We start from the raw sequence: 9,497 nt of genomic DNA, 5'->3' as shown, positions 1-9,497 counted from the left end.
GTATTTTGCTTTTTTTTTCTTGCTCCTCGTATTCTTCTCCCCTGTTTCTTCGCCTCGTGTTTTTCACACTTCTTTACTCCACGTAGTGCCACACTTTTGATCCTCCTCTGATTTTCGCCCCTTGTGTTCTCCTCGTTTATGTATTTTGCTTTTTTTTCTTGCTCCTCGTATTCTTCTCCCCTGTTTCTTCGCCTCGGGTTTTTCACACTTCTCTTACTCCACGTAGTGGCATACTGTTGATCCTCCTCTGATTTTCGCCCCTTGTGTTCTCCTCGTTTTTGTATTTTGCTTTTTTTTTCTTGCTCCTCGTATTCTTCTCCCCTGTTTCTTCGCCTCGGGTTTTTCACACTTCTCTTACTCCACCTAGTGCCACACTTTTGATCCTCCTCTGATTTTCGCCCCTTGTGTTCTCCTCGTTTTTGTATTTTGCTTTTTTTTTCTTGCTCCTCGTATTCTTCTCCCCTGTTTCTTCGCGTCGGGTTTTTCACACTTCTCTTGCTCCTCGTAGTGGCATACTGTTGATCTCCTCTGATTTTCGCCCCTTTTGTTCTCCTCGTTTTTGTAATTTTGCTTTTTTTTTTCTTGCTCCCCGTATTCTTCTCCCTGTTCTTCACATCAGCTTTTTCACACTTCTCTTACTCCTCGTAGTGGCATACTGTTGATCCTCCTCTGAATTTTTCGCCCCTTGTGTTCTCCTCGTTTTTTGTATTTTGCTTTTTTTTTCTTGCTCCTTCGTAATCTTTCTCCCCTGTTTCTTCACCTCGGGTTTTTCACACTTCTCTTACTCCAGCTAGTGCCACACTTTTGATCCTCCTCTGATTTTCGCCCCTTGTTTTCTCCTCGTTTTTGTATTTTGCTTTTTTTTCTTGCTCCTCGTATTCTTCTCCCCTGTTTCTTCGCCTCGGGTTTTTCACACTTCTCTTGCTCCTCCTAGTGCCATACTGTTGATCCTCCTCTGATTTTCGCCCCTTGTGTTCTCCTCGTTTTTGTATTTTGCTTTTTTTTCCTGCTCCTCGTATTTTCTCCCCTGTTTCTTCACATCAGCTTTTTCACACTTCTCTTACTCCTCGTAGTGGCATACTTTTGATCCTCCTCTGATTTTCGCCCCTTGTGTTCTCCTCATTTTTGTATTTTGCTTTTTTTTTCTTGCTCCTCGTATTCTTCTCCCCTGTTTCTTCGCCTCGGTTTTTTCACACTTCTCTTACTCCACGTAGTGGCATACTGTTGATCCTCCTCTGATTTTCGCCCCTTGTGTTCTCCTCGTTTTTGTATTTTGCTTTTTTTTTCTTGCTCCTCGTATTCTTCTCCCCTGTTTCTTCGCCTCGGGTTTTTCACACTTCTCTTACTCCACGTAGTGCCACACTTTAGATCCTCCTCTGATTTTCGCCCCCTGTGTTCTCCTCGTTTTTGTATTTTGATTTTTTTTTCTTGCTCCTCGTATTCTTCTCCCCTGTTTCTTCGCCTCGGGTTTTTCACACTTCTCTTGCTCCTCGTAGTGGCATTCTGTTGATCCTCCTCTGATTTTCGCCCTTGTGTTCTCCTCGTTTTTGTATTTTGCTTTTTTTTTCTTGCTCCTCGTATTCTTCTCCCCTGTTTCTTCGCCTCGGGTTTTTCACACTTCTCTTACTCCACGTAGTGCCACACTTTTGATCCTCCTCTGATTTTCGCCCCTTGTGTTCTCCTCGTTTTTGTATTTTGCTTTTTTTTTCTTGCTCCTCGTATTCTTCTCCCCTGTTTCTTCACATCAGCTTTTTCTCACTTCTCTTACTCCTCGTAATGACATACTGATGATCCTCCTCTGATTTTCGCCCCTTGTGTTCTCCTCGTTTTTGTATTTTGCTTTTTTTTTCTTGCTCCTCGTATTCTTCTCCCCTGTTTCTTCGGATCGGCATTTTCACGCTTCGCTTACTCCACGTAGTGCCACACTTTTGTTCCTCCTCTGATTTTCGCCCCTTGTGTTCTCCTCATTTTTGTATTTTGCTTTTTTTCTTGCTCCTCGTTTTCTTCTCCCCTGTTTCTTCGCCTCGGATTTTTCACACTTCTCTTGCTCCTCGTAGTGGCATACTGTTGATACTCCTCTGATTTTCGCCCCTTGTGTTCTCCTCGTTTTTGTATTTTGCTTTTTTTTTCTTGCTCCTCGTATTCTTCTCCCCTGTTTCTTCGCCTCGGGTTTTTCACACTTCTCTTACTCCACGTAGTGCCACACTTTTGATCCTCCTCTGATTTTCGCCCCTTGTGTTCTCCTCTTTTTTGTATTTTGCTTTTTTTCTTGCTCCTCGTATTCTTCTCCCCTGTTTCTCCGCCTCGGGTTTTTCACACTTCTCTTGCTCCTCGTAGTGGCATACTGTTGATCCTCCTCTGATTTTCGCCCCTTGTGTTCTCCTCGTTTTTGTATTTTGCTTTTTTTTTCTTGCTCCTCGTATTCTTCTCCCCTGTTTCTTCACATCAGCTTTTTCACACTTCTCTTACTCCTCGTAGTGGCATATTGCTGATCCTCCTCTGATTTTCGCCCCTTGTGTTCTCCTCGTTTTTGTATTTTGCTTTTTTTTCTTGCTCCTCATATTCTTCTCCCCTGTTTCTTCGCCTCGGGTTTTTCACACTTCTCTTACTCCACGTAGTGCCACACTTTTGATCCTCCTCTGATTTTCGCCCCTTGTGTTCTCCTCGTTTTTGTATTTGGCTTTTTTTTTCTTGCTCCGCGTATTCTTCTCCCCTGTTTCTTCGCCTCGGGTTTTCACACTTCTCTTACTCCACCTAGTGCCACACTTTTGATCCTCCTCTGATTTTCGCCCCTTGTGTTCTCCTCGTTTTTGTTTTTTGCTTTTTTTCTTGCTCCTCGTATTCTTCTCCCCTGTTTCTTCGCCTCGGGTTTTTCACACTTCTCATGCTCCTCGTAGTGGCACACTGTTGATCCTCCTCTGATTTTCGCCCCTTGTGTTCTCCTCGTTTTTGTATTTTGCTTTCTTTTTCTTGCTCCTCGTATTCTTCTCCCCTGTTTCTTCACCTTGGGTTTTTCACACTTCTCTTACTCCACGTAATGCCACACTTTTGATCCTCCTCTGATTTTCGCCACTTGTGTTCTCCTCGTTTTTGTATTTTGCTTTTTTTTTTTGCTCCTCGTATTCTTCTCCCCTGTTTCTTCGCCTCGGGTTTTTCACACTTCTCTTACTCCACCTAGTGCCACACTTTTGATCCTCCTCTGATTTTCGCCCCTTGTGTTCTCCTCGTTTTTGTATTTTGCTTTGTTTTTCTTGCTCCTCGTATTCTTCTCCCTGTTTCTTCGCCTCGGGTTTTTCACACTTCTCTTACTCCACGTAGTGCCACACTTTTGATCCTCCTCTGATTTTCGCCCCTTGTGTTCTCCTCGTTTTTGTATTTTGCTTTTTTTTCTTGCTCCTCGTATTCTTCGCCCCTGTTTCTTCGCCTCGGGTTTTTCACACTTCTCTTGCTCCTCGTAGTGGCATACTGTTGACCTCCTCTGATTTTCGCCCCTTGTGTTCTCCTCGTTTTTGTATTTTGCTTTTTTTTTCTTGCTCCTCGTATTCTTCTCCCCTGTTTCTTCACATCAGCTTTTTCACACTTCTCTTACTCCTCGTAGTGGCATACTGCTGATCCTCCTCTGATTTTCGCCCCTTGTGTTCTCCTCGTTTTTGTATTTTGCTTTTTTTCTTGCTCCTCGTATTCTTCTCCCCTGTTTCTCCACCTCGGGTTTTTCACACTTCTCTTGCTCCTCGTAGTGGCATACTGCTGATCCTCCTCTGATTTTCGCCCCTTGTGTTCTCCTCGTTTTTGTATTTTGCTTTTTTTTTCTTGCTCCTCGTATTCTTCTCCCTGTTTCTTCACATCAGCTTTATCACACTTCTATTACTCCTCGTAGTGGCATACTGTTGATCCTCCTCTGATTTTCGCCCCTTGTGTTCTCCTCGTTTTTGTATTTTGCTTTTTTTTTCTTGCTCCTCGTATTCTTCTCCCCTGTTTCTTCGCCTCGGGTTTTTCACACTCCTCTTACTCCACCTAGTGCCACACTTTTGATCCTCCTCTGATTTTCGCCCCTTGTGTTCTCCTCGTTTTTGTATTTTGCTTTTTTTTCCTGCTCCTCGTATTTTCTCCCCTGTTTCTTCACATCAGCTTTTTCACACTTCTCTTACTCCTCGTAGTGGCATACTGTTGATCCTCCTCTTATTTTCGCCCCTTGTGTTCTCCTCGTTTTTGTATTTTGCTTTTTTTTTCTTGCTCCTCGTATTCTTCTCCCCTGTTTCTTCGCCTCAGCTTTTTCACACTTCTCTTACTCCACGTAGTGGCATACTGTTGATCCTCCTCTGATTTTCGCCCCTTGTGTTCTCCTCGTTTTTGTATTTTGCTTCTTTTTTCTTGCTCCTCGTATTCTTCTCCCCTGTTTCTTCGCTTCGGTTTTTTCACTCTTCTCTTTCTCCACGTAGTGGCATACTGTTGATCCTCCTCTGATTTTCGCCCCTTGTGTTCTCCTCGTTTTTGTATTTTGCTTTTTTTTTCTTGCTCCTCGTATTCTTCTCCCCTGTTTCTTCACCTCGCGTTTTTCACACTTCTCTTACTCCACCTAGTGCCATACTTTTGATCCTCCTCTGATTTTCGCCCCTTGTGTTCTCCTCGTTTTTGTATTTTGCTTGTTTTTCTTGCTCCTCGTATTCTTCTCCCCTGTTTCTTCACCTCGGCTTTTTCACACTTCTCTTACTCCACGTAGTGCCACACTTTTGATCCTCCTCTGATTTTCGCCCCTTGTGTTCTCCTCGTTTTTTGTATTTTGCTTTTTTTTTCTTGCTCCTCGTATTCTTCTCCCCTGTTTCTTCGCCTCGGGTTTTTCACACTTCTCTTGCTCCTCGTAGTGGCATACTGTTGATCCTCCTCTGATTTTCGCCCCTTGTGTTCTCCTCGTTTTTGTATTTGCTTTTTTTTTCTTGCTCCTCTTATTCTTCTCCCCTGTTTCTTCACCTCAGCTTTTTCACACTTCTCTTACTCCTCGTAGTGGCATACTGTTGATCCTACTCTGATTTTCGCCCCTTGTGTTCTCCTCGTTTTTGTATTTTGCTTTTTTTTCCTTGCTCCTCGTATTCTTCTCCCCTGTTTCTTCGCCTCGAGTTTTTCACACTTCTCTTACTCCACGTAGTGCCACACTTTTGATCCTCCTCTGATTTTCGCCCCTTGTGTTCTCCTCGTTTTTGTATTTTGCTTTTTTTTTCTTGCTCCTCGTATTCTTCTCCCCTGTTTCTTCAGCTCGGGTTTTTCACACTTCTCTTACTACACCTAGTCCCACACTTTTGATCCTCCTCTGATTTTCGCCCCTTGTGTTCTCCTCGTTTTTGTATTTTGCTTTTTTTTTCTTGCTCCTCGTATTCTTCTCCCCTGTTTCTTCACATCAGCTTTTTCACACTTCTCTTACTCCTCGTAATGACATACTGATGATCCTCCTCTGATTTTCGCCCCTTGTGTTCTCCTCGTTTTTGTATTTTGCTTTTTTTTTCTTGCTCCTCGTATTCTTCTCCCCTGTTTCTTCGCCTCGGGTTTTTCACACGTCTCTTTCTCCACGTAGTGCCACACTTTTGATCCTCCTCTGATTTTCGCCCCTTGTGTTCTCCTCATTTTTGTATTTTGCTTTTTTTCTTGCTCCTCGTTTTCTTCTCCCCTGTTTCTTCGCCTCGGATTTTTCACACTTCTCTTGCTCCTCGTAGTGGCATACTGTTGATCCTCCTCTGATTTTCGCCCCTTGTGTTCTCCTCGTTTTTGTATTTGGCTTTTTTTCTTGCTCCTCGTATTCTTCTCCCCTGTTTCTTCACATCAGCTTTTTCACACTTCTCTTACTCCTCGTAGTGGCATACTGCTGATCCTCCTCTGATTTTCGCCCCTTGTGTTCTCCTCGTTTTTGTATTTTGCTTTTTTTCTTGCTCCTCGTATTCTTCTCCCCTGTTTCTCCACCTCGGGTTTTTCACACTTCTCTTGCTCCTCGTAGTGGCATACTGTTGATCCTCCTCTGATTTTCGCCCCTTGTGTTCTCCTCGTTTTTGTATTTTGCTTTTTTTTTCTTGCTCCTCGTATTCTTCTCCCCTGTTTCCTCGCCTCGGGTTTTTCACACTTCTCTTACTCCATGTAGTGGCATACTGGTGATCCTCCTTTGATTTTCGCCCCTTGTGTTCTCCTCGTTTTTGTATTTTGCTTTTTTTTTCTTGCTCCTCGTATTCTTCTCCCCTGTTTCTTCGCCTCGGGTTTTTCAGACTTCTCTTACTCCACCTAGTCCCACACTTTTGATCCTCCTCTGATTTTCGCCCCTTGTGTTCTCCTCGTTTTTGTATTTTGCTTTTTTTTTCTTGCTCCTCGTATTCTTCTCCCCTGTTTCTTCACATCAGCTTTTTCACACTTCTCGTACTCCTCGTAGTGGCATACTGTTGATCCTCCTCTGATTTTCGCCCCTTGTGTTCTCCTCGTTTTTGTATTTTGCTTTTTTTTCCTGCTCCTCGTATTTTCTCCCCTGTTTCTTCACATCAGCTTTTTCACACTTCTCTTACTCCTCGTAGTGGCATACTGTTGATCCTCCTCTGATTTTCGCCCCTTGTGTTCTCCTCGTTTTTGTATTTTGCTTTCTTTTTCTTGCTCCTCGTATTCTTCTCCCCTGTTTCTTCACCTTGGGTTTTTCACACTTCTCTTACTCCACGTAATGCCACACTTTTGATCCTCCTCTGATTTTCGCCACTTGTGTTCTCCTCGTTTTTGTATTTTGCTTTTTTTTCTTGCTCCTCGTATTCTTCTCCCCTGTTTCTTCTCCTCGCGTTTTTCACACTTCTCTTACTCCACCTAGTGCCACCCTTTTGATCCTCCTCTGATTTTCGCCCCTTGTGTTCTCCTCGTTTTTGTATTTTACTTTTTTTCTTGCTCCTCGTATTCTTCTCCCCTGTTTCTTCGCTTCGGCTTTTTCACTCTTCTCTTTCTCCACGTAGTGGCATACTGTTGATCCTCCTCTGATTTTCGCCCCTTGTGTTCTCCTCGTTTTTGTATTTTGCTTTTTTTTTCTTGCTCCTCGTATTCTTCTCCCCTTTTTCTTAACCTCAGGTTTTTCACACATTTGTTGCTCCTCGTATTTTCACACTTTTCATGGTCCTCTTATTTTTCACACTTTTCTGCTCCTCGTATTTTTCTGTTTTTTTTTTTTTTGCTCCTCGTATGTTTCTTCCCTTTTCTTGCTCCTCGTGTTTTTCACACTTTTCTTTCTCCTCGTATTTTCACACGTTTGATGCTCCTCTTATTTTTCACACTTTTCTGCTCCTCGTATTTTTTGTTTTTGTTTTTGTTTTTTGCTCCTCATATATTTCTTCCCTTTTCTTGCTCCTCGTGTTTTTCACTATTTTTTTCTCCTCGTATTTTCACACTTTTGAGGCTCCACTTATTTTCCCCACTTTTCTACTCCTCGTATTTTTGTGTTTTTTTTTTTTTTCGCTCCTCATATTTTTCTCCCCTATTTCTCCTCCTGGGATTTTTCACACTTTTCTTGCTCCTCGTATTTTTACCCTTTTATGCTTCTCTGATCCCGTTGGAATCACTTGGGCATCACGTGGGTGTAACGTGGGCATCACGTGGTCTTCACGTGGGCATCACGTGAGAATCAGTTTGGAGTCACGTGGGAATCACGTGGGCATCACGTTGGAATCACATGGGAATCACGTGGGCATCACGTGGGCATCACGTGGGCACACGTGGAAATCACGTGGGAATCACGTGGGAATCACGTGAGAATCACTTGGGAGTCACGTGGGAATCACGTGGGCATCAAGTGGGAATCACGTGGGAATCACGTGGGCAACACGTGGGAATCAACTGGCCATCATGTGGGAATCACGTGGGAATAATGTGGGCATCAGGTGGGTATCACGTGGGAATCACGTGGGAATCACGTGAGAATCACGTGGCCATCACTTGGGAATCACGTGGGAATCACGGGGGCAACACGTGGGAATCACGTGGGAATCAGGTGGCCATCACGTGGGAATCACGTGGGAATCACGGGGGAATCACGAGGGTATCACGTGGGCATCACGTGGGCATCACGGGGGCAACACATGGGAATCACGTGGGCATCACGTGGGAATCACGTGGGCAACAGTGGGAATCACATGGGAATCACGTGGGCAACACGTGGGAATCACTTGGGAATCACGTGGGCATCACGTGGGCAACACGTGGGAACACGTATGCATCACGTGGGAATCACGTGGGAATCACGTGGAAATCACGTGGGCATCACCTGTGAATCACGTGGGAATCACGTGGCAAACACGTGGTCAACACGTGGGCATCACGTGGGAATCACGTGGCCATCACGTGGGAATCACGTGGGCATCACGTGGGCATCACATGGGCAACACGTGGGAATCACGTGGCCATCACGTGGGAATCACGTGGGCATCACGTGGGAATCACGTGGAAATCACGTGGCCATCACGTGGGAATCACGTGGGAATCACGTGGGCATCACGTGAGAATCACGTGGGAATCAAGTGGGAATCACGTGGGCAATATGTGGGAAACACGTGGGCATCACGTGGGCAATACGTGGGAAACACGTGGCCATCACGTGGGAATCACGTGAGAATCACGTGGGCAACATGTGGGAATCACGTGGGAATCACGTGGGAATGACGTGGGCATCACGTGGGAATTACGTGGGCATCACGTGGCCATCACGTGCGTGGGAATCACGTGAGAATCACGTGGGCAACATGTGGGAATCACGTGGGAATCACTTGGGAATCACGTGGGCATCACGTGGGCATCACATGGGAATCTGTGGGAATCACGTGGCCATCACGTGGGAATCACGTGGGAATCAGGTGGGAATCACGTGGGCAACACGTGGGAATCACGTGGGCATCACATGGGCATCACGTGGGCATCACGTGGGAATCACGTGGGAATCACGTAGGCATCACGTGGGCATCACGTGGGAATCACGTGGAAATCACGTGGGCATCATGTGGCCATCACGTGGGAATCACGTGGGCATCACGTGGGCATCACGTGGGAATCACGTGGGAATCACGTGGGCATCACCTGTGAATCACGTGGGAATCACGTGGCAAACACGTGGTCAACACGTGGGCATCACGTGGGAATCACGTGACCATCACGTGGGAATCACGTGGGAATCACGAGGGCATCACGTGGGAATCACGTGGGCAACACGTGGGCATCACGTGGCCATCACGTGGGAATCACGTGGGCATCACGTGGGAATCACGTGGGCATCACGTGGGCATCACGTGGAAATCACGTGGCCATCACGTGGGAATCACGTGGGAATCACGTGGGCATCACGTGAGAATCACGTGGGAATAAAGTGGGAATCATGTGGGCAATATGTGGGAAACACGTGGGCATCACGTGGGCAACACGTGGGAAACACGTGGCCATCACGTGGGAATCACGTGAGAATCACGTGGGCAACATGTGGGAATCACGTGGGAATGACGTGGGCA

Source organism: Cervus canadensis, chromosome 14 (assembly GCF_019320065.1).
Source record: "Cervus canadensis isolate Bull #8, Minnesota chromosome 14, ASM1932006v1, whole genome shotgun sequence".
NCBI classification, from domain to species: domain Eukaryota; kingdom Metazoa; phylum Chordata; class Mammalia; order Artiodactyla; family Cervidae; genus Cervus; species Cervus canadensis.
Note: the sequence above shows the minus strand (reverse complement) of the source record.